Genomic DNA, 26,208 nt, shown 5'->3' on the forward strand with positions numbered 1-26,208 from the left:
TCAAAGCTCTTCAATTTCTTTAAACTGTAGAATAATAGGCTGTGTGTTATGGGAAATTGCTTCAATATTAAACTTGTCAGACTTTGGAACAGGCTTCCTATGGAGGTGGTTTAGTCACCATCCCTGGAAGTATTTTGAAGACATGAAAATGTTGCACTTAGGAACATGGTCTTGTCGTGGAAGTGGCAGTTCTGGGTTAATGATTGGACTTGATTATATTAAGGGACTATTCTAACCTAAGTTATTCTATGATTCCATAAGTGGAAATCATATAATAACTTGATTAAATATTATCTGAGAACTCATAGGGGAAAAAAATATATGTAACTGAGTCTAAGACTAAATCCAGACAATAGTTTTTTATGTTTGTACTGAAGAAACAGTGAAGTATGTAATTTAATTAGTGAGTTGGACATCTTTTTTTTCCTGTAACTTATGGGCTCTCTAGACTAATAATTTTATATTCATCTTATAATACTGTTTATAAATACTGATTAATATATGTAGTCTTTACATCTATGCTTTTGGTACCTTATTATGATTAAAAAATTATCAAACGCTGTAGATTTAAATATTACGTTAAGTAGGGGAGATGACTTCCTAAAAGGAATACAAAAGGAGACCTCTTTTGTATTTGTATCTCCTTAAGGTTGTGTTTGGAAATTGTGTTTACAAGTTCTGAAACAAAATTTTAAAAACATCATCAGAGTATCTGACCTTCGTAGTGGAAATGCTTAGGTTATTATACTGATAGTCTCAAACTAATTGTTTTCAGAGAAAAAAGAAGAAGTGTATATAATTTGTCTGTATCTAATCTGTATTCCTGCTAAGGAGCTGTTTCTCAGTCTTTGAAGTGGGAGAAATGAGAACATATTGACAAGGGCTTGTGCATGAAGTCACATTCAGAGTTCCTGATTAAACCAGCCTGTTTTGAGGTTGGACTATCTATCATTAGTGTAATTATGCTTTTTGTTCCTTAATTGCATTCTAGTACAGAGGACTCAAGGCAAAAAACTGAATCAGCTCAGAAAAAAATTGCAATCAAACTTGTCTGTGTCAAGGTTCATGGTTAAACCTCTGTTAACCTCGGTATTATGTGAGCTTAATTTATGCAATGCATATCAGAATGTGAAAAAATAAAATCTTCAGCTTTTGTCAGCTTGTATTTGTTATGAGTTTTCAGGAAATGATGAGTTAGTGTTTAATTAACCCTAGTACAAGCAGCTATGATTTCAAATGCTGAATTATGCCTTCTAGTTTTTAAGTCAACAGATGTTGACCTTGCAGTGGCAAAATTTCCCTCAGCAATATAGACCTAATCAGCATTACACCTTTCACTTGCATGAAAAGAGCACTATCTAATTAGAGAATATGCTTTTAGAAAATGAAGGTTGAAGGTTAAGATTTCGTTTAGGATGCATTAGCTCAAATATGCCTTTGGGCTATTCCCAGTAGCTAGTTTGTATGAGTTCTCTTAAAATGATATGGAAAGGACACTCCTAAAACTAAAAAGAAATTGATTCAATAGTATGCATGAATTCATATTCAATTTTTGTAGGAGTGGCCCAGGATGAATTGAGGGTTCATACTATATCTCCTTTTGAATACCAGCATTCATCTTCACAGAACTACTGTATGAATAGTGTTAATTTTGAGATACAAACAATCATAAAACCCCCATGGATTTGAGACTTGATATTCACAGAAGAAACATACACATGGGTCTGGTATGTTTGTATTTTTGCTCTAACACACAATACTCCACACTAGTATTTATTGGCATCTCTGTGGCAGCAAACCTTTCACTTGTAGTTCCTCCTTCTTAACCCACTCTTTCTCAAAAGAAATTCCAGATATTTTTACAGCTACCCCTTACATTTTTGTCTGGGGAAGAGTACTGCTGAAAGGAAAGACTGGCAATCCTATCACTAACTAGCCAGACAGAATTTATATATGATTAACTCCAAAATTACCACGATGTGAAGAAAAAAGTAGAATATATTTTAAACATATCACTTAAATTAGAAAATTGAGGACAAGTATTAAATAGTCACTGTGATTACATGGAAAGACATCCAAGCATTTATAGATTGGAAGAATGACATGTTTGGTCACTTGCTTGCAGCAAGTAGATAGAGGTAGAAAGAGGAATTTGTATGATACCCACTTCTTAATTATAATAGCCAAAATAGCCAAAATTTTATTTTCCTTTTGATAAAATGATTCCAGATTTAGTAAAGCCACTTCACAGATAGTAAAATTAGTTTAACATTTAAAATTTAATTTAAAATTCTGTAAATAACAAGCAAAATTACAGCACATTGGAAAAAAAATTTGTAAACTGTTTCCATCAGAAGAAGAAATTCTTTGTTAAAAGTGCATTGTAAAAATGTAAAAAAAACCCAAAAGAAAGTCCACTATCTTCCACTACTGCTAAATGCTTTGGATCTTCTCTGCAGGCAACTTACTTTCTCTGAACAATATTTTCTACCTATCAATTCTTTTGTCTCATTGCAGCTGGATAAGTTGTGATAGAAACATAGTATTGTGGGCAATAAAAAGACAAGAGAAAAAAAATCAAAGGAGGCTTTCCTTTATTTTGAGATTTATAACACCGGTTAAAAGCTAATGAATGCAGAAACTACGACTAATCTTCTCCCACCTGAAAATAATTGCAGACAAAAAAAAAAAACAAAGTTTGAAATTTTTGTCGTAGTTTTGTAAGGTTTTTCTACATAATTTTTGTTTCTTTAGGTGAGATGTTTCCTTCAGTTGGCTGCTATCTCAACATATGTTTCTCGAATATCAGGATAATGATTCAATATTTTTACAAATGGGTTGTATCTCAAGGACTTGAGTTATTACTACGACTAAAACAATATGACTACTTTCCTCATAATTTCATAGCAAAATCTATTTTGAAGTCATTAAGCAATTATGTTCAGTTTAACATTGAACTTTAGGTTATGCTTCAGAAGAACAGTAGGTCATCCTAACAGAGATGAATATACATCTGGACAAGATTCATACAAGCCTCTCTGCACACTTTGTGACATTATTCTCATTGCTTGAGGGCTCTGAGACAAGAAGGTTCCCAGGAAGTGGTGAGGAATTCACTCCATGTCAAAACTGTAACGTCTCTTTGTAAGAGTGACATTTATTGATAAGGAACATAGACTGGTTTGGTTCGAAACTGGCAAATAATTTAAAATTGATACTGTGATTCTTTCATCTACATGGCTTATATTTACTTCTCTGAAAGTAATTTTCAAAAAGTAGTTTATATACTTAGGGAGGCTTTTATGCCTCATTGTGTGAAAGGAAATGGAACTTTGGTCACTTACTCGTTTAAGTGATCTGCCACCTCAAGATTTCTGAGATGAATAAATAGACCTGCACAGTATTGTGCACTGCTGTGCTGGATATTTCAGGTAACTTAATAAGTCAGCTGTGTGTATACATATCTACCTAATGTTTGTACATTAATCACACGGTGTTTATAAAATAGTTTGATAAATGATTGCATAAAATTGTCATTGCAATGTTCCAGGCAGATTTTACTGACAACATACTAGATCAAGTTTGTCCTGAAAAGCAGCCCTGAATTTTTATTTACTAATATCCCACCTCTGCAGAAAGAGTTCAGCCTCAAAATTATGTTTATTGTGTCCACTTGAGCTGAACAAATGTAAATAAAAATAGAATCAGGTACGTAACTTACCTAGTATAGTATCTTTTTTTGGTTATAGAAACCTGTAGAAGAGATACAGTTTCTAAGTAATGAGAAGCATTGAAGAACCCCAAACTCTGGAAAACATCCAAGTAGGAATACTGGTAGCAAACAGCCAAGTATGATTGATGAAGACATGTGTCTTTAGGGAACATGAAAAACTGAATTTAGAAGGAAAAATCCTTTAGAATTCAATTTATTGATCTTTTAGGGATGGAAGATGCTATCTGTGTGCAGTTTTGATGCAAACATGAAAAGAATGTGCCATAAACTTCTAAATATATGTGCTCTCCAAGCTTCAATCACAGCATTTTTTCCATAGAAGACAATGAATCCTACAAGGCTATCATGAGTCAGAACTGTGAGAAATAAAAAACAAACAAAAAAGCCCCAAACAAACAAACAAATAACAAACAAACAAACAAAATCCTCCAGCAACAACAACAACAAAACCCCAAACAACAACTGATATTTGCTGAAGCTCAAATTTAAAGGATGTATTAATCTCTGATAAAGTTAGTCTAGACAGAGTTATCATCCTCCAAACTACTTTGCCCAAGAGGGATCCCATGTGACTTCATCTACTATATCAAAATACTGGAACAAAAAGACACTTTCAGGAAGTTTCATGAGCCTTCTAGGATAAGAAAAGGAGTTACTGACACAATTAATTTTTGTTCACTTAATCAGTTATTATGGTAAAATAGGAGGAAAATTCTCCTCCCTGCCCCTCAAAGATGTTCCTCCTCCAGTTTTTGAATAATTTCAAAACTTTTCAGAGATAAGTAAAATTAATGCCAGGAGGAAGAGATCGAAAGTCGAAATTTATTATTGTATGATTTCAGAATTTTAGAAAGCAAATCATTAGATCGTGAATTTATATTTATACAATAAATGTATACATTTCTTAACAGTATGATAACACAGTGTTAGGATGAAAAATATAATCTGTTCCATTCATTAGGTTTAAATTGGTTTAATTTTAAATAATTCATTCTGACTTAATGACTCAAGGATTTCTAGAAATGGCAGCATATAGAATATTTAATGGACTCTTCTATATAAAGTTCTAAGGAAAAGACTCAAGCCTTTTTTTCCTTTTTTGCCATGGACTACTTAACTTTTATTCTGCTGTAATAATATATCTTCACAAGAATAAGAGAGGATGGAACATCAAAAAGCACTGCATTGCCTGTCTGGAGAGTCAGTAAAGCAAGATCCTAATACTGATTTTGGAGCATGTGCTCTCCTCTTTCAGCTAACTAGATCTACTTACTAGAAAATTGAGAATGAAAACTGTGAAGCAGAAAAAGACTGTACCATGGAACACTTATCAACAATACATTCATTTGACCACTGAGGTGTCTTGCTGTTTGTTTGGTTAATATTATGTATGTGTCAATTTATAATCTACCTGGTAGGTAGATGCTTTCTAAATTATAGGATATCGTATGTTTTCTAAATTATAGGGTATTATATACTGCAGAAAAATGCAAATAAAATATTTGAGATGAATTTGCCTGATGACAGAGACATTTGACATGTTTTATGAGAGAATGACAAATTTTATATTATAATAACTATTTTAAAATATTTCAGAATGATGAAGAATCTTTTCACAAGTTTAGGTACTCAAAGCAATTTCTCATGTCAAAATAACATGAAAAAAAGGTTTAAGTTGAAAATGGAAACTGTTCTTTATAACGTAGTTCCAGCGGAAAATGTAAAATGTTCCAATATTTCTATTCACATTAAATGTTAATAATTCTACTCAACATTACCAGCCATGTTAAAAATAAAGTAGCTTTGAAAAGACAGAGACCGCAAGGCTGAGAAATATGTAGAATTAAACAAATGCCTTCCAGTGTCTGAGCCTACAAGAAAGATGGAGAGAGACTATTCACAAGAACATGAAGTGACTGGAGAGGGAGAAATGGCTTTAAACTGGAAGTGACTGTGTTTAAATTACATATTAGGAAGAAACTCTTCACTACGAGGGTAATGAGGCAATGGAGCAGGTTACTCGGTAGGACTGTGAATGTCCCATCCCTGAAAGTGTACAAGGTCAGGTTGGATAGGGCCCTGAGTAACCTGGCTCATTGAGAGGTATCCCTGCTCATGGCAGGGGGCTGGAGTGAGATGACCGTGAAAGACCACTTTCAGTCCAAATCACTCTGTGTTTACTATGAAAATCTGGACAACATCCTGTTGGCTCCATCAACAACTTCATACATTGCAGACAGCTTTGCCATCAGCTCAGCCAAGGGCTTAGTAAAAATTGTTGTTGTGCCTCAGGTACACTGACTGAAAATGAGAGATCATTGCCTGTAATACTAGCTAAATAATTTGCAAAGTAATATAAAAGCACAGAGCTGCATTAATAAGAAGTTTTATATTTTTTACTGTTCCACAACAGTGGGAGAATATATGATCATTTCCCATGATTTCCAGTCTGAATGATATTAACTACTTGAAGAACAAATAGATTCACCATGGGATTGTTGTAACAGGACAAGGGATCTTGGATTTAAAATAATAGAGCCTCAGATTATACATAAGAAAGAGGGTTCTTACAATAATGGTGATAAAACACCCAAACAGATTGCCCAGTGGAAAGGCTCTGATGTCCCATCCCTGGAAACCTCGAAGATCTGGATGGTAGTTTGAGCAATTTTATCTAGTTGAAGATGTCCTGCTCATGGTGAAGGTAGTGGTCTAGATGACCTCTAAGTGTCTCTTCTAACCCAAACCACTTACTGATTCTAGGAATAAAGCCTATTCTATGATTCTCTGAATAAGCACTTCATGAGTTGCAATACAGTATCAAGTGTTCCAAAATCAGCAGAAAATTCCAACTGACTGTGCAAATTGATTAAAATCCACAGAGACAAGACTATATTTGACTTCCAACAAGTTTGAGGAAAGAAAGACTTACAGTCTGATATTCTTAGATGACAAAATACAGGTAACTGCATTTTGTCATCTAAGAATAAATTATCTGTCTCCTAATTATGTAATTACACTAAACTGCTGAAAAAATTAGAAATGTTCACATGAGGGAAGGAAAAACCCCAAACAATTTAGCTGTCACCCTCTACATATTTACAGTCTACATCTAATAATTGCTGAGTATGTAAAAATTAATTTTTCAGAATTTTTTAAATGCTTCTGAGAGGCTCCACCAAAGAATGTTAAAATCCAGAATCCAACAGGACAATTCCATCAGATTCTAAACCTCCAGTTTTGTATAATATGTAGGTATACAGACCAAGATGGGAACTTTGTCTTAAGGTCAAAAATAATATCTTAAACATGTAATTTCTTGAAAAGATTTTTTTTTTTTCAGATTATCCTGTTAAAAATATCAGTCACATAAATATAAAAGAGAATGGCCTAAGGTTTTGCAAAACCAAAAAGAAAACCTGGATTTGAAAAGCATGTAACTGACTGACACAGTGTTCCAAAATAAATAGTAACTGCTTCAAAAATTTTCAGTTTTCTTGCCACATATAATTATTTCTGACCTGTATCCTATGCTGTTAAATAATCCTGCATAAATTAGTATTTTTTTCCTAGGGAAATTGAAAAAAACCCCAATGTTTACTTTACTGTTCTTGTTCTTTTCTATTTTCATTTTGGAAACATGACATGTCCTCCTCCTGTCAGTTTGCTATGGCAATATATAATCATCTGACAAATCTATCATGTTTGAAATTAGTATCAATAATTCTAGGTACAAATCTCACATGAAGGCTCTTGGGAGGTTACTCTAGACATACCTTCTGACAACTTTTGATGATAGATATCAACTGTTAATTCTTAGTGATGTTTACAAGTTCCTGTGCTTGTCATAACTTGGGGCTTTGAATGCTTGTTCTGTTAATTATTAAATTGAAAAGAGCATAGGAGGGTAATATTTTTGTCTGTTGGGCATTTTTAACCTCTCTTAAATATTAATCTCTATAGACCATTTTATATAACAATGAAAGGCCAAATTCAGAACTTTTCCTTTATTAGTCAGATAAATGAACAGTAAAAACCAAGCCAACCATATAACAAAGGAATAGGAAAAGTTAAAATAAAAGCAAAAACAAATACAAACTACAACCCCCCACCTTGCACTATGATTCATGGGTTCAATATTTTTGTTAGTGCTCTAGATAGTAATTTTCCATAAGAAATAGGACCATCTGAGCTTTGGAAAAGTACTGAAATTCAACTACCTATTTGAAGGTGACAATCTGTGATGCACAGTAATATATCCTCCCAATCATGGAATTCATCAGACTTCTGGTGGTTGTTTTTTTTGCTGGTTTGTTTTTTGTTTTTTTTTTTTTGTGAATAAGGTCATTTTCGAATAATAGCAGGTCTGAAAGGACTGGTTGGCATCTAATGAATTTCACAGATGTCTTTGGCTGCAGATGCAGCTTAGATTACTGCTGTGTGCACAGTCACTTGGGTAACATTGGTACAGTGCTCCAACCCAAAAAGCTACCAAATAGTAATTTGCATACCTTGTCTGGAGTCAAAATAAGGTTGGTACTAACTTTGGAGGAGGCTAGTACACCTTCAGAGGTCAGTACCTCTCCATGACAAACAAATGGGAAGACAGATGGCTCCTGTGATGACTTTAAAAATACCATTCAACATTATGGTGCATTATTATGATTCTCTGCCCTTCTTACAAAGATCAGACTGTCTCTCAGAATAATAAATATATAACTGAGGATGTTTTGAAGGCCACTTCTCATCTAGAAAGAACTCACTATTTATGAACTCAAGGTAATGGTATGAATTTTTATGAATAAAAGTGGAAAGTAATGTACATCTTTGTTTTTCTCTAGTTTACCTTTATTACTTTCAAGAGATTTTATATATTTTAATTTCACATGCCCAGTTTGTCTTTTTTTGGTAAATAAGTATTTTCTTGTCTTCTGTAATGTGTCAAATATTAAAATTCAGTTAATTTAAAAATAAGTAATGTGTATGTACAACCTAATATTGTGATCTTGAACTTTTCAGACACACCAAAGTGCTATGAAAAAAGAACAAATCTATTAGACAAAAAATCTAGCAAGAAAAGATTTTATGCTAATTACAAGATAAACTTTCAAATATATCTATATCAATAGTGATATATATATATAATTCCTGATTTTTTTCCAGAAAATTCTATTTAACATAGAAAGTCATGATTTTCAGATAAATGAACTGTCTGAAGGCTTTTAATGTAAAAAATTTCAGGACCATTGGTTTCGTCATAGACAATTTTAGTTTGAACTGATAAAATATTAGATATTATTAACTGGATTAATGCAACCAAATATACATTAATGTCTGTGTCACTCATCATAACAGTCATATAAATCTATAAAGTTTAGATTCTTGTTAGTGTGCAGGCAACATGATTTCAGTTGTTGCTACTTTGATTATGTAATCAGAAAATTCCATATTTACTCTGATTTAAAACAAGTATATCAGTATTAAGTGTACTAACAGGGCACAATTTTAGTTGAAGTACTATTTTCTCATATAATACATGCATTTTTAGTACTCATTTTCCCAGTGTTCATGGCTATTGGTGATACTCTAGAAGATGCTGTAATATACTGAAAAAACTCCTAGTGTAATATAACAGCAGAATATTTAGAATTTTATTTATTCAGAGCATAATGAATTGCCTCTGAGACATTTGGTTTCATTTTTCAGTAGCACATCCCCCTGTACTTCAACAGAAATAATCATGCTTTATATTGGTGAATCAAACAGTTTTCATTATTTTGTAACAGAGAAATTTGAAACAGGAGGAAATCTATGTTCAATATAGTAATTTACATATAGGGGACAGGTAGTAACAGCAGAGCAAGAGGTTTCAGGACAGAAAGATGCATTGAACTTTCTAAATGTACTGAACCACAAGATTGATGTGAAATGGTCTATTTGTCAAGTGGAAGATGAAGCGGCTGGAGATCTGTTCTGTCTGATACCACCTGCCAACTGCCTCAAGGTTTGTTACAGGGGAGAGGAACTGAAAGCATACAACAAATCACAGATAAAGGCTCTTCCCCTTAGCATTTGTAATTGATGTATTAGATGCATTTCAAGTATTGTGATGGATATTTTTCAAGAGTCCTGGTACTGGGTGACAATGGGATGTTTGGTAATCTCCCTATATTGAACAGAAAACATCTGGATGCAGCAGCATATTGACTGCAGCTTCAGTGAAATAATTTAATGCATGCTGCCCACCATTAGGTCCATATGTGCATGGTTCCCTTTAATGCTATCTTCAAGTATGGCAAAGAGAGCTTTAAGCATTTTCTCTTTTTTGATGTTTCTGCAGTCTTGCAGCTATCTACATGTTTATGATATGGGGATACTGCAAATTCCCAGAATGTTCAGAAATCACCTGCAGCAACACCAGTTGACAGAAGTTGAAAATACCCACTTAAAAATTGTTTAAGAAGATTACAAATTTGATTCCTATTCTGAATCTAAAAAAGGTTTGAACAAAAATGTGATCTAGTACTGCTGTATGAAGTTATCCACAATTAAGCAGAGAAGACTTGCAGTAAAGAAAAAAATTTTTTGGTTGTTGGTTTGTGGGGGTTTTATTCCCTAAGAATATAAGATACACTGCATATGAAGTATGCAGCAAGTACACGAAAACAAGATACCTATGTGGGATTTACCTCTCACCATGCAGGTTTACATCAGTTGCTACATAAAACGAAGAACAAGTTCAGGCAACTATGTTATGTACCATTTTTGGGGGTTAGCCTATGTCTTTTTTGGTGTTTTTCATGTTCATGTGTGGGGAAAGATAAAGCAAATTTGAAAACAGGAAGAATGATATACATTTTTTTATTTTCATATTAGCCAAGGAAAAAACAACTTGAAAGCTGTGGAAAGACTATTTTTTGCTCTAAGAAAAGGAGCAGGAGCAAATCAAAGCAGGAAGTCAGTCAAGCACAAAGATAAGGCACCTGCTGTGGCTTTGGAGAATTATAACCCTCCTACACACACAGAACCAGCATCCGGGGCCCAGTGATTATTTACATCCTCAAACATCTCGTGGAAGGTCAAACTTGACAAGAGGAAGATGCCTATTTCCAATTGGACTTTCCTAAGAAGCCTCAAATCTGACTAACTGGTAATGTTGGGAAAGGGAAGGGAAGGGAAGGGAAGGGAAGGGAAGGGAAGGGAAGGGAAGGGAAGGGAAGGGAAGGGAAGGGAAGGGAAGGGAAGGGAAGGGAAGGGAAGGGAAGGGAAGGGAAGGGAAGGGAAGGGAAGGGAAGGGAAGGGAAGGGAAGGGAAGGGAAGGGAAGGGAAGGGAAGGGAAGGGAAGGGAAGGGAAGGGAAGGGAAGGGAAGGGAAGGGAAGGGAAGGGAAGGGAAGGGAAGGGAAGGGAAGGGAAGGGAAGGGAAGGGAAGGGAAGGTTGAATAACAGAGTGTTATACCAACAGAAGGCATAAATAGCACAAGGTCTTGATTCGCTAATGGAGAAATTTTAGAAGCAGTGTGAAATACAAAGCAGAAGGAGTTGGCAAAACTCTTTTATTAAATTGAGGAGAAGGAGACCTTAATAGACAGATGTCTATTTACTATCACAATTGAATGTAGTGAAAAAGGGGACAGTTTTAAAAACAATGTAGACTATTCAGAGTGTGGTAGTTGAACCTATCATTACAAATTTTTTGAAAAAATTCTGGACAGGAAGACCTCAATATAGAATTTCATGAAGTACAAGAAGACAAAATGGATTTGAGACTTAGCAGGGAAAAGTTATTAGTTGAAAGTGTAGGAATAAGATCCTAATTTTTTTATGACACATTTATAGGCAAAAAAAAAAAAAAAGAGAAGAAACACCTTTATTGGATTCATATGTTACTTCTAAAGAATAACTAGGAAACAGGGCTAGGCAAGATTGCACTTTTTAAAAAATTATTCTTGACAGTAATACAAATTATGAGATATTTCAAGTATCTACATAAAGACTTCCTTCCCCAGTTTCCAAGCCTGAACCTTTAAGTTCCCAGTCCCCTAATTTTTTTCAAGGTCTCTGAAGGGATGCATTGACTTTACCAAAGTTAATTCCAAAATGGAATACTCTTCTAGAGCAGAAGATGAATTGTAGATATAATTATTGCATACTCTGGAAAAAATAAAGTATTTGTAATTAATGGGCAATGGTATCGCAATTAATGGAAAAGTATCACAGTAAACACAGTAATTTCTCCTCAAAGAAGAAAATAAGTATACTGTATCCCTAATATTATGATTTTTCCTCCATGTTGGTTTATGTTGTTCGGTTTTGGGGGCTCAAGAGCTATGTGGGCTGGCCTTGGCCCATCTCCTTTTAGCTTGCCTTAACTGGTGTCTAGTGGCCAAGTTACCATTGATGAACATGTGGGTGCTGCAGCGCTGTCAGTGCTGAATGTGGACAAGGGCAGAGGCTCCCAGAGAGTCCCAGTGTGACAACAGTGGACACTTACACAGAGGGAGCTTAGGAAAGGAGACCATATACCTTAGAGGCTTTAACTGGAAAGCCACAAAAGCAAAATACATTGAGACACTGAAATGTATAAAACAAGATCTGCCCTCTCAGCTTCAGCAGTGAAAATGTAGACTTAACAGCTATCCAAAACTATACACCACCTCTCTGCTTTCAAGGAGCCTGCAGTCTCAACCTTAGGACCTGGGATGAAACCAAAGTGCAGAAAAGGTTACAGGTACTTGTGAGTTTTCTTGAACAAGAAGCTTCATTCTATTATTTGCGAGGCTTCACTGTATTATTGCGGACTGTAAAGTGTGAGAACTGCTGTAAATGGACTAATAAATATATGCTTTATTTTGATTAGTTTGTTAAGACCTTAATTGGGCTAACAATTTTTTCCTATTTATGGAATACACTTCCTTTTGGCCATTTTTATAGTTATGATATAATGCCTATTTTTATAGTTATGATATAATAAACACATTCATTCTTTGTGTGCACTTGCACAAATTAATGTGCACTTTAATGCGGAGTTAAAAGCTTTTCTTGACAGATGAGTAGAAATACAAAATGCTTGAGTTCATTATATTTTTGTTACAGAAATTAATCATTGCATTAATGGAATTTGACATTGTTATATACTTGGCAGTCACTTCTATCTCTCTTATCTGTTGAACATGAAAGAGTCATAAAATAATCTCAAAGGAAAGTATATTTTTAAACATATTTTTCTGCATTACTTACACGAATATGGATTTGTGATTTAAAGATTCCTAGAGAAGAAGGCTGTAATTACAAAATATTACAGGTGATTAGGTTTTTAAAAAAATCAGGGAGCAGTTTGCATGCTCTTTTCTACTAATGAGAATAATTATCCACCAACACATCATGGAAAAATAATCTGGAATATGTTTGAAGAAATACTATAAAAGAGAATCAAATGGTCTACTTTGGATTTTTAGTACTAAAGTTGAACTCCAGGTTATCAGATATACGAACACAACTGAAAAAAACCACTATTGTTTTATTAAGAGGGAATGACAGTTTAATGGTCTTCCAGTGGACATTAGTTCATTAATATAGATTTAATACATACTTTTCTTTTTCTTCCACTCCATGATTAGTTCTGCTTGTGGAAGATTCAGAATATTTTTTTTATTTTTACTTCATTAAAATTTTACCATCCTCATAAGTTCATAGTTCAATGTGTTGTTTCATTATTATTATGAAATAGAGAAATACAAAAAAGTAAAACAAGATCTGTTCTTATATCTTTTATCCTATTTTGTCCAGTTTCTCCTCAAAATAGGTGCAAACTGCCATTGAATGATTTGGCATTAGCTGGAAACTTCTAAATAAAAGAAGAAAAAAAAGCAGAGTAACATCATGTGTATTATGCCTTAAAGCCTGCAGGAACCAGTTTGCTCAATAGCTGATTTTTTCAAAGAGGTTTTCAGTGCCTTCCAGGAGGTCAGTCTAGACTTAGAGCTGCAGCATGCACCTGTACTTTATCTAATCCCTTCATCCCTCCCATCTAAACATGTGAATAATGCCTGAAATAAAGCAACTTTCTGATGAAATTATGCTTAAATTGTATTTTTTGCAATTATTTGATGAAAATTTAAAAAAACCCTAAATGCTAAAATTGAAATAAGAGTAAATATAAGCCTTCTGAAATGCAGAGAAATCTATCTGCCCAAATGACCTGAACCATCCTATATGGGACTGCATCAGTGTAGTCATAGTGTCTCACCTCAGCATGGAACAAGGGAAGAGAGAAATGGTCTATGTCATATGAAAAAGACCATTATTGCACTTCCAGACCTTTGCTTTGTTACTTGAACATCGAACAAAGAATTCCAAAGTTACTTTTGCTTTAAGTTAAACCAGAATCTAGAACCAGCAGAGAAATTCCTGGGCAAGTAAGTTCAATCACTTTCAACACTGCAACTGTTGTGCAACTCTTTTCTCAGCAGCCCCCAATTTGCTACTTAGTCTCTTTGAATACTTTTCCTCTTTTGGCCATAAGCTTGTTTTCTAGATGGAGGTGTTCATGGCCAATGCACACACACTGGTGCTTCGGCAGAGGCTGCCATTTCACTCCTTGTGTGCTCTTGCTTTCATGGGTCTATTTACAGACAACAGTAATTTCAATTGCTACTTTGATTTGTGAGAACAAACTTTTTCAGATCCTTTTTGTGAGGTATATTCTCTAATACAGAGTAATTCAAATTGTTTCCAAATTTGTTTCATATTTCTTAAAAAGAATCAAATTTTCATATCAGATTAGGTGAGTTCTTAGGATTTTTATGAACTTTTTGTTCTTTTCCTTTCTATCATACCTATACTTATAAAACCTGAACAGGCAATGACAGGTTTTTGGAACTAGTACTAGAATACATGATCCTGCCCTTTGAACTATGAAATTTCATTCTATTTGTTTTACTCTGGACCTTTTGAGAGTTGTGTTCTCCTAGGTAGCTTAGTAATTTTGCATTTTAATGCAATTTGGTGCCATTTGTCTACAGAAGTTCCTCAATTGTCTTATATCATTCTTGGATTAACATCAATCTATTCCAATACAGTTGTCAAAAATGGTTGTTAAATAAAGACTGCAGTTTAAACTAGTCTTAGGAAAAAGTAGAGTTTTGTGCTGTCTGAGCTAGTAATCTGAATATACACCAGGGTTCTTGCAATAAGAAGTCAATAACTTGATAAAAACTAAATAAATATCTCTACATGGAAGTTTGCAATGCCAGATATTTATTACAAGAAGGAAAGGAAAGGAAAGGAAAGGAAAGGAAAGGAAAGGAAAGGAAAGGAAAGGAAAGGAAAGGAAAGGAAAGGAAAGGAAAGGAAAGGAAAGGAAAGGAAAGGAAAGGAAAGGAAAGGAAAGGAAAGGAAAGGAAAGGAAAGGAAAGGAAAGGAAAGGAAAGGAAAGGAAAGGAAAGGAAAGGAAAGGAAAGGAAAGGAAAGGAAAGGAAAGGAAAGGAAAGGAAAGGAAAGGAAAGGAAAGGAAAGGAAAAGAAAGGAAAAGAAAGGAAAAGAAAAGAAAAGAAAAGAAAAGAAAAGAAAAGAAAAGAAAAGAAAAAAGAAAAGAAAAGAAAAGAAAAGAAAAGAGAAAGAATAAGCAGCATGCACCTGGATACAATGTACAGAGATATGCTTTCTCTATAAACAGCTTCTGAAGCAGTGATCACTCTGTCTAAGTGAATTCTGGCAAACATTGGAGGGGAGGGTTTTCTTTTCTACAGGAAAATCTGACATTTTAGTGAGCCTCTGACTTCTACTCTCTACTATATTTCTTAGCAGTGAACATGTATCTAAGGAAGGGATATTTTCCAACCCAGTAAATGGATATAGCTCTAATCAGTGCATTATTTTACAAAGCTAAAAAAACCCCACACCTCTATTCTGTAGCTGTGGAAATGGACAAACCACACCCTTTGAGAAGGTGTGTGTTTCTACTTTGAACAGCATTACAAGTGACAACTATTCCATATAGTTACACTGGCTAAGAAGTCACTTAATTTCAGTGAAAAAATAAAGGCAGGCTAGTTATTAAGATGGAAATGTGAAGTTTCATCATGCAGATGCATAGCACTTGCAGTAAACCCTACAGATGTGCCCATCTCCAATGCTATGTACTCAACTCTCAACTAGTTAACTAATATATTTAGTACTAATAAAAAGCAATATCTATGCTTTGCTTTAAGTTTAGTTGAGTGGATTTTTGAATACATACACATTTTCATGTTTAATTCCAGTTCTTTGGAACCAAAAAAGAGAAGCTAGACACAGTTGTCATGGAGGAACAAACAGGAAACCATAAAGAAAATTATTAATGAAAATGAAAAGTTTGAATGGTTGCAGAGCACTATTTTATTGCTGCCTATCAAGTAAATAGTTTACTTGATCCCTAAGTTTCTGTTTCAATTATTTTTAAAATAAATGACCTACCCCTTATTAAGTAAAGCACAATATTTCAATATAGCCCAAGAAGAGATACTTAAGGCTACACTTAGAAAAAACCTCCAAACACAAAGGAGTTATGGGATGAAAGGTGTAGGGACTGATTTTTCCATTTGCTTTTTCATTAATGTTGGCTCTTAACAAAAATATAATTAAAATTCTTGTTCTTACATTGCTTTCCGTAACTAATAGACAGTTCCTCACCTACTAGGCAATCTTTAGATATTTATGATTTTTTTCTTCCATGCTTCTTTAAAAGAGCTCCAGAAAGACAAAAGTTCATTGTTCAAAACTATAATTTTTTATTCTGCTTTATAGAAGACTTTAAAGGTTACTGAATTCTAAATAGATTGCTTATTATTACTTATTAAAAAAATTACAATTTGGCTATTTTTCAACACATAGGCACAAGGGCTAATGAGCTAGAAAGAAAATAAAGAGAGCAATATGAAAAATCTTTAGAATTTGGCTAATCATTTAAACAACATGAAAGTTATGTTGAATTACAATGCTTACACTGGCTTGAAAATGAAGTCCTCAGCTGCTGTAACATCATTTATTGATGCTGCTTCATCAAGGAGACTAAAAGAATTGTTTCGTTTATTAGTAGAATTCTGCTTCTAGAGTTGGTTTTATTTATCATTTAGGCAAAGGTTGCTGTGACTCTTTTAAAAAATAGATGTTGTTTTATTGTTTTTATAAAATAACATGAGGCAAACCAGTTGTGGGGCTTATTGTCATCTCCTTTGCAAGGGGAGACAACCCTTTCCAACAGAGAACACTTCAATGTATTAGTGAGTGACACATAATCTAATCATATATGGACTGATAAAGCACAAAGATTTTTAATTAACATAGTGGTTAGAGTGTGGAGAAGTTACATAGACTATAATAAAGAATCAGGAGTAGTTCCAAGGAACAGTTCTGAAAAAGGCAGGTGTTGTACATTTTTAGTGAGAAATATTAGAGTCACTCTTTCCTTTGCAATAGCCCAACATCTGTGAGAACAGATTTTAAAAGTGTTTGTCTTGACTGAAAACTCCAAATGGGGCAGAATCTTTATATGTCTAGTATGAAAACAGAAAGTTGTTCTAGCCTTGCATATTTTTTTCCTGCTCCAAAGGGTAGACACACAAAACTGAAATGTGGCTTTCCCTGATGGCAGATGCTAGCAATCATACTGATTAAAAACTTCCACCTCATAATTTCTTATCTAGCTTTATATTCCAAAGTAATTATATAATTATTTTTGTATTTTGTTTTGTTCTAAAAGGTGCTCTCCATTAATCAGGACAGTACTAAAAATGATGTCATTGCAATGGAGAAATCTTTGAGTGCGCTGAACCTTTTCCGGGCCAACTGCGTGGCGTTTGTAACAGATAACACAGCTAATGCGAGAAAACCACAATGGTGTTCTTGAAGGAGTGCAAGATGTTAGACCATATGTTCAAAGACATGCGATGTGCCTTGTCATGTAGGTCATTTTGTTGCCAGGAACACTGTCATAACCCAAAGACAATATGAACCAGAAAAAATGGGATTTACTAAAGGATACTGAGAGACAAAAGCATTTCTTAAATCTCTAATTTTTAACTGGCAGTTGGAACTCCAGTAATTTGACCTAAAATAAAAAATTGTGGTAGAACTACTTGGAAAGAAGTGGTTTTGAGTGTGGCTAAATGTGCAGATAGGTGTGTACCAGTCAGCTATTTTTATTTACAGAAACCGGTCATCTTTGTTCATATTGTGTAAAATCCTATTGCTATTTTTGGGCATCTGCATTCAGCTGTGTGCAAGGTAGTAAGAACATATGCATAGCTGTAAGAGAAAAAATGTCCTGTTTCAGGGGTCCTATTAAATATTATCAACATTTGATTATCAAAATATTAAACAATTAATGAAAATTGAAAGAAGTATTTTATGAAATAAAAGTAGAATGCATTCCATCAACGGAAATTCATTCCTCAAAAAAATTCTCATCCCTCTTTTTGCTTCCTCTTTTGCTTAAAGACTTAACTCCCTTCATGCAGGAAATACGTCCCAAATTTCTTTTAATGTGTAACCTTAAAAAGCTGTAGCTATATGCTCAAAAAAGAGAAATAAAAAACAAAAAGAACAAAAGCAAAACCCAAAAATCCCATAAACTCCTTCTGTAAATGTTCCTCTGAAGGTACTTATATATAACATCACATATATCTATTAACTATAGGGATAAAATAAGTTAATTAGATAAGGGATAAAATGAGTTCATTGGATTAGTGAAATAGATTAGATTAGATTAGATTAGATTAGATTAGATTAGATTAGATTTATGTCTATCTTTAGTTTTTTAATTAGTTGTGTCATATTTCTAGAACAAGAATTGTGCTAATAGGAAGTAAATATTTTGCACTAAGAAAAAAAAAGACAAGAAAAATAAAAAAAAGATAATCCTTAGAGTTTTTACAGAATATATCATAATCCAATGTAACAATTAAAAAAAAAAAGGAGGAAGGAAACACAGTCAAATAAAAACTGTTTTAAAGGTGTTGTGGGACTGCTCTTTTCGGACAGAATTATCAGAAACATTTCTGGGTAAATGCTTTGTAATCCCTGAGGACAAAATTATTTTCTGCATATTTACATGTACACACATTTTACTGCTGACTCTGAAAATTAAGCTAAAGTTATCTGCAAAAGTAGAATGCATAATATCTATACCATCCTGAAAATATTTAAGACTGTCTGCATAGCAACAACAGGAAATTCATAATATTTTAAAACAACATTTATGAAGAGAAGCTGTTCTGAGGACAGCTAAATGGTTCCATACTTGCAGAAATATTTCTGATACTTAATTTTACAGATGCTTATTGTTTTTTATTTAACTGACAAAAAACCCCATCATCTTTGGTGTGATGGCTTGGTATAGTTCTAGTCTTTTTCTAATAATTCAGCAAGCTACAATACATAACAAGAACCAAGATTTAAAAAAAAACCCTGACTGCTTATGAAAAAATAGTGTAATTTTATTTATTTATGACTTTTGTAGTGATGAAGAATATTTCAATTAGAAAATTATTATGAATATGACAAAATAATATTATCTATTATTATAATAAATGAAAGCCACATACAACTATTACATAACTTTTCAATATGTTTTTGTCAGTGAAACAAACTGTTCCCTTGATATAATTTAATTTCTAAGTGTGCTCTTTTCCATTCTTGCAGGGTATTTTCTGTGAAAATATGTCATCTGTATTTTTATTTTACCCGATGTGATAATTAGTCAGATGAAAAAGTCACAGTGAAAAAATAGTATCTATGCATGAAAAAGAATACATTTATTGTTTAAAGCTCGATAAATTCTACATTTAATCAAAGTTTATGTCATAGTACATAAAACAATAACTCTAATTCTAATTCCCCTCAAATCCAGAAAAACAATAATTTAAAGGAATGCAAAAAGCATATCTGTAAGATTTTTCAAAACAGAATAAAATTTTCTGAAAGTTGCTAGAGCATGAGTATCCCTGTGTATTTACAGATGAAGACGTTTCTACTCATTTGCACATTGCCATCTCAGATAAATGTATTCCTGATGCACACAGTCACAGTTCAGAATTTTGTTGTTTTTCTCTCAAACTGCCTCATGAAGATTACCATTTTTATTGAAAAGAATCAGAGTTTATGCATAAATTAATGACAGAGTTTTTGAAAGTTTCCTCTACTTAGAGGACAAGAATGATGACAGCATTTCTGACAGTAGCTTGACTAGCAATCAATTCACAAGAGAGTTAGATGACTTTAGAAAGTGATTTTTGACTCCAAGGTCATTTTAGCCGTCATGATGGTTGAACAAGCTGTCTTGCCACTTTGACCAATGACTTCCTAAGCTGCAGGTCAAAGTTTGAATTTCAAGGCTTGGACCAGAAACAGTTGCAGTTCTCCCCTTCTCATACACTTGACCCTGCAAAGAAACTTCTGTTTTGTGCGAAAGGGGTTCCCAGGAAGCTAAATGTATTCTTTGTATTCAGCAAGAGATATTTTAAGCTACTTGAAATCCCACTCTATGGAATTTAATGCCTATCAGTAACTGACCCAACCCCAGCAGTGTTCAAAGCCAGGCTTTATAAGTCCTTAAGCAACCTGGATTAGTGCGAGGTACCCCTGTCCATGAACGTGAGGCTGGAGCAAGAACCTTTCCAACCCCACAACAAACTATGATTATGATTAAATAAGACCTTTCAGGTGATAAAAGAGCGATGACTATTTAGGCCTATACATGGTGACTTTGTCTAACACAAAATTTCTATGTCATCAATGAACAGACAAATCTAAATCTGGTGGTCATGGTAACACGATACTTAATAAAACTTAATTCTAATAGTTGATTGTTTTCAAACAAGTATGAGATAATTAAAATTCACTAGAAAGCCTTGTTTAAGCTACTCCTAAGCAAATCCCTTATGGAAGGCGTTTAAGTAAAAATGTCCTGTCATATGAAAGGTATATGTGTGGTGGTTTCAGATTCAAATCCAAATAAATATTATTTATGTTACCTCTACAATAAAAGTAAAACCTGATCCTCAGAAAGAAATGACACGATAAAATGACTGTAACTTTACTCCCTGCTTAACACAATCTTATTCTTTTCCAGCCTAGGGTATCAGGAGATGGCTAGTTAATGACATTGCTTCACTTAGCATTGGTCTTGAAAAAGAATGTCACATATTCTAATGCATAAAAAAGTGCTTCTTAGTTTTACTGCCCCCCTGCTTGCAGATTTATCAATCACAGATGTAAGTTGATTAAAGGTAGACAAATTTTAGCTCAGTCTTTGGATTTGAAATAAAATATAAAAGGACTGATGTACTGATCCTTGTATTGTGATATTTGCTCCTTCTGCTTCTCTGGGACAGAACTGAAAACAAACAAGGACATTAACAAGCAATGTAAAGACCCATAGAATGCCACAGATGGGGGGAACATGGGTGGAAACAAATCTGGCAACTCCCCAACCACTATTTAAAAAGTATCAAACAGGTTTCCTGAACCCCCAATAAGGAAGATTTCTCTAAGATGTGTGTGTGTTGTTTAACTGATTATGCTCTATATAGGTAATGATAATTATAGTGGGTACTCAAGCATGCTATCATTCATTCCCATTCCTTTTTTTATAAATCTACTGCACAGCTACAGAACAACAAACTCCGATCAGCCATTATATGGGAACAGATAGAAATGATTTTCTCAAAGACCTGACTTATCCTATCTTTGAAAGAGCTGGATGAGTTTATGGATTGGTGTACAATATAACTGGCAGATGGAGAGATTGATGTTATTGAAGAGTGAATTATCAAGTCAAGAAGTACTCTCCTGTCTAGTCACACACACTTCTTGCAACTGATTCAAAAAAGAATAGTGTCTGCTCATTTAGGTACAACTAAATATTGTCACATATAAAGATGCTACCATTTTATGGATAATTTACAGAGAGGACCAATACAGAGAGACTAAATGTCATTACTGTGATATTTAAGGCTTTGGAAACAGGCTTTGATTTATATGGTCTTAGGGATTATGGCCCAAGAAGTTTTTCTTAGAAGAATTTGCCTCCAGCTTTAACTGTTCTTATTTCTCTGCACTGAATGTTATTTTTTTTTCTTACAGTGAATAAGCAGTAATAGTATAGTGATATAAATACTTTTCAAAAGCTGTTAGCTCATACTTCGGTATTGTATGAGCAACATTTCAGGTCCTTTAAGAAAAAAAATAGTAATACTATGAGGTTGTATTTTGTCTTCTAGAAAGAGGAAAGATGGTGACTTCTTAAGGACAAGGGTTAAGGAGTATCTTCTAAAATTTGTCAGTGCAATGGGAACATTGTCAAAATCTCTATTCCCATGGTTTTTGTTCTTTGCTCTGTTGGTGCTGACATGTTTTTTTAAAGACTTGTTCAAACTAATACAGTAAGGAAGAAGTCCAGAGAGCTGTCTATATGTCTGATAGCAGTCATTTGGTCTAGACAAATCAGCAATTTATGATAATATATAAGAATTACAACTGTTTTCTAACTTGATATAGAGTGAAACAATAACTTGCAGAAATGGAAACTCAAGTTTCAGAACATATGACAGCTCCTTTTTTTTTTTTCAAGGATCAGTTATAAACACAGTCCTTTTTGTGTACTACATAAATAATACAGAAATATAATTAAATTTCTTAATCTTTGTAAAAATTGCATATACAAAATAGTCTTTCTATTAGTATATTTTACTAATAGGTGCAACTTTATTCATTAAAAGTGTAATGTTTGCATTCAATGAAGCCACAAGAAATACATTTCACTGCTTCTGCAGTAGTTCTTGTTGTTATCACTCTTCAAAAATTCTAAAATTTATGAAACATAAAAAATTCAATGAATCTAAACATAAAAGCATCATATCATAAAGCAGTTATGAAACTGCCTTAACCAAAAGATAAGAAGCATATTAAGAACTGGCTTCAGCAGTACTTCCACAATCACTAAAGTAATGTAAGGAAAATAAAATCTCATAGCCAAATTTTACTATTTGATTCTCAGAGTTTTATAGTATCTGAATTGGTGCACCAAATAACTTTGTCCATATTGTGTATTATAGTTTCTCCTTTATTAAACAAAACAAAACATAACTGTTTAGAAGCCCATGGCTTCTAAATTTCAACTGAGATATAAAATCCTAGCTCGACTAGTTCAGCTGTGTAGATAAAATTTTGTAGTTATCTGAGGAAGACATTGGCTTAGTCTTCAGATTTTAATGACTAGGCTGGCAAAGTGTATTCTCCTCATTAATAAATAGCAAAACAGCATGCTATGTACAGGTGTACCTATTCTACATACTTGAACAACCTGTCCACTCTGGGCAGCAAAGGGAGTGCAACATGACTGACTCCCGATCACTGTAAGGCTGCTCAGATTTTGTAAACAATGTCTTCAAAAGGCCTCAATGCACTACAAGCAACTGCCTGTGACGATACTCATTGAGGAATAAATTTAATTTACAATCCATCCACCAACAGTGCTATTAAGGATAAGGAGAAATTCACAACACCTGGAGTCCCATCAAAATAAAAACAAGGCTCCTGTTAAACTACAAATTTACATATTTTTCCCTCTGCAATATTCTCATCACCCTGCCTGTATACCTGCACTATATTTTAATAGGTTGCTGTCAAATAAACTCAATGAGATTAAGTAACACATCGGAAAAACAATTTGGTGCATTTTTCACTCAACTTCAACAAATTTAAGATGTATAGAAGCACCACTATGTTGCTCAGATAAATAAAGGATTCTCCCAAAGTAGAGGTTAGTAGCACAAATCAATAAAATTGAAATATGCCTTCTGTTTCTCTTTCAGCACTACAATAATTTTAATTCAGGGAGCATTTACCTTAAAGGTTTAAAACCCAAAATAAAGCTGCAGAATAAGTTGAGAATATAAGAATGTTAAACATCAGGTTTTCAGAAGAGGAAAAGTCAGACTAATACATATTTATCTTGAGATGTGCTGTAGACCAAATAATTTCAAAGAAAATTGTACCATTTCTTCATGTATTCAAAATGGGACGTACATTTTAACTTATAATTGCTTTTTTAAATTATCAGAATATAAATCCTTTTTACCGTCTTAATACTTTCCTTCAGATTCTAAAATTCTGAAGGTGGAATGGAAAAAATATGAAAAAAAGAATCCTGTGCAGCTGAGATTTTAATTTATACTAATGACCAGAAAAGCTATTTTAGATGCAGTTATAGTAGTAAATACATATACAGCTGTCTTTCTATGAAGAAATAGAAAAGTGCATACACATTATAAAAATGCATCTACAGTGTACGTACTTTAATGACACAGTGATCAAACAAGCAGATCATGGACTCATTTTAACTTGAAAACAAAACTACTTTGAAAATAATAAAGTAATTTATTTTAGATAGAGAGGATTATTAGTCAAGTTTTGGAAATGTCACCAGTGCGTTAGTCAACAGACTACTTCATCTGCCATATACACGTTGGGAATTTCTGAATATGGTTATGGTTTACAAACGACAGTACAGCTCCACTGAACTCATATTGTCAAAAAGACATTAGAAAAGATAAAGAATTTTCAAGTATTAATAACAATAATAGTTACAAAACCAGCCATTTGTGAAACAAAGTGTTTTCAAAGATTAAGAAACAGATATTAAGCATCTAAATGAGCAACAAAAAAAGATATATATAATCCACATTTATGTTTTAAAGGTGACACTCCTTGGTTTGGCAGACAGATATTTTATCCTGTCTTTCCCATAAGCCTTTCTAGTACTAATTTCAAGCTACATTTTTTTTCTTTTGGAAATTTCTAGTATTTTCTGTCTTAGTGAGATCTTCCTTTGTTTCTTCTTCTTCTTCTTCTTCTTCTTCTTCTTCTTCTTCCAATTTAAGTCTCCAATCTCTACTATGTGCATTTATGTTTAAATTTGAAGTGTCCTTTTTTCTCCTTTAGTGTTATCCTGGGCCCTCCAAAAACTCTAGAAAGACCAGCTGTATGTGTTTTTTTGACTCTGGTTTGATGCAAAACTAAATTAGACTCTACTTAGACAAAGGTTAAAATAAAATAAAATGCAAGAACTAAATTCTCAAAGATAAATCTCTAAGCATGTAGCAGAAAAAAGACATATAACAAAAAAGAGTCCAAAAAAGAAAAACAATAAATCAAAAATAAAATTATTTCTTAAAAATGTTTTAACATTCTCATTAAAAAAATGTGAAACCAAATTTGTTTTGACTGAACCAGTCTGTATTGGATGAAGGTATCAAGGTTTTGGTGTTTTGGGATAGTATCCACCAATCCAGTTTAAGTAATTCCAAAGACACAAGAAGTAATCTTGCTGAGGGAAACTATACAAGACAGAAAATTTCTGAGTTAGAACTTATCTCAAGAAAACAATTATACATGAAGTTGGAACAGTGATTAAAGACTGTGTCCTTTCAAAAGTGTCTAGGTATGTTTTAGAAGGAAATACACTTGTCAGGACTGGCATATCATACATGTAAATCAACTTTCACTGCAGTTGGACCACGTCTACTAGCTCCATTACTGGCCAATTTCAAACAAAATGCAGGCCCTTGAAAATAGTTACTGATAACCTAGAAAAGATAGTGAAAACAGACATTGGGGCAAGCAGGAAGACAACTGGAACATGAGAAACCTAATTTCATGGAACTCCAGGACTGTTAGAGTTGGAAGGGGCCTCTGAAGATCATCAAGTCCAATGCCCCTGAGAAGGCAGCACCACCTAGAGCAAGTGACACAGGAATATATTTAGGTTAGCTTTGAATTTTTCCAGAAAAGGAGGGAGACTCCACAATCTTCCTGGGCAGCCTGTGCCAGTGGTCTGCCATACAAATATAAAGTTCTTCCTTGTGTTAAGGAGAAAATTGTTGTGTTTTATTTATGGCTTTTGCTCCTCTTTCTGTCACTAGGCTACACTGAAAAGTCTCTGGCACCATCTTCCTGACACCTGCTCTTGAGATATTTATATGTTTTGATGAGATTCCCTTCCCAGTCTTCTCTGCTGGATCCTCTCCAGTAGTTCCGTATTTTTCTTGTACCAAGGGGCTCAGAACCAAACACAGTACTCCAAATGTGGCTTTTTCTAAGTGCTTATGACTGTGGATATCTTATTTTCCAACAGAATCCTAATTTCATCTAGAATATGAAAAGACATCCCAGTTTTTGCGTCATTGATGTTTGACTACTGTGATTTGCAGTAAATCACTACACTTCTCATATCCATAAATTATTTTCTAAAAAAAATTGGTAATTTTTGACAGTTTGGTGTGGTATGAGAAAAATAAAGGAAATAAATATTGATTCCAGTTCTAATAAAAGCTTCAATTCTGAATTTTTGAGTGAGGATGAAATTTAAATGTTAAAATTTTCAGAATAAGCCTTCCACTAATTTAAATATCTAATAGGTCTGACAATAAATATTCCT

General features: G+C 33.6%; 1 protein-coding gene across 47 annotated transcripts in view; it reads right to left on the reverse strand.

Moving 5' to 3' along the window:
- The window catches only part of PTPRD (protein tyrosine phosphatase receptor type D), a 1,168,317-nt gene that overhangs the window by 596,699 nt on the left and 545,410 nt on the right, over nt 1-26,208 (reverse strand). For 2 of the 47 annotated variants that reach the window (XM_074533113.1, XM_074533112.1), the window contains one exon: nt 3,722-3,753. The exons of the other annotated variants lie outside the window; for them this stretch is intronic. The gene's annotated coding sequence lies outside the window, so the exon portion shown is untranslated. The remainder of the gene's footprint in view (nt 1-3,721; nt 3,754-26,208) is intronic. 47 annotated transcript variants of the gene reach the window in all.

The sequence above is a fragment of the Zonotrichia albicollis genome, chromosome Z (assembly GCF_047830755.1).
Source record: "Zonotrichia albicollis isolate bZonAlb1 chromosome Z, bZonAlb1.hap1, whole genome shotgun sequence".
Taxonomy (NCBI): domain Eukaryota; kingdom Metazoa; phylum Chordata; class Aves; order Passeriformes; family Passerellidae; genus Zonotrichia; species Zonotrichia albicollis.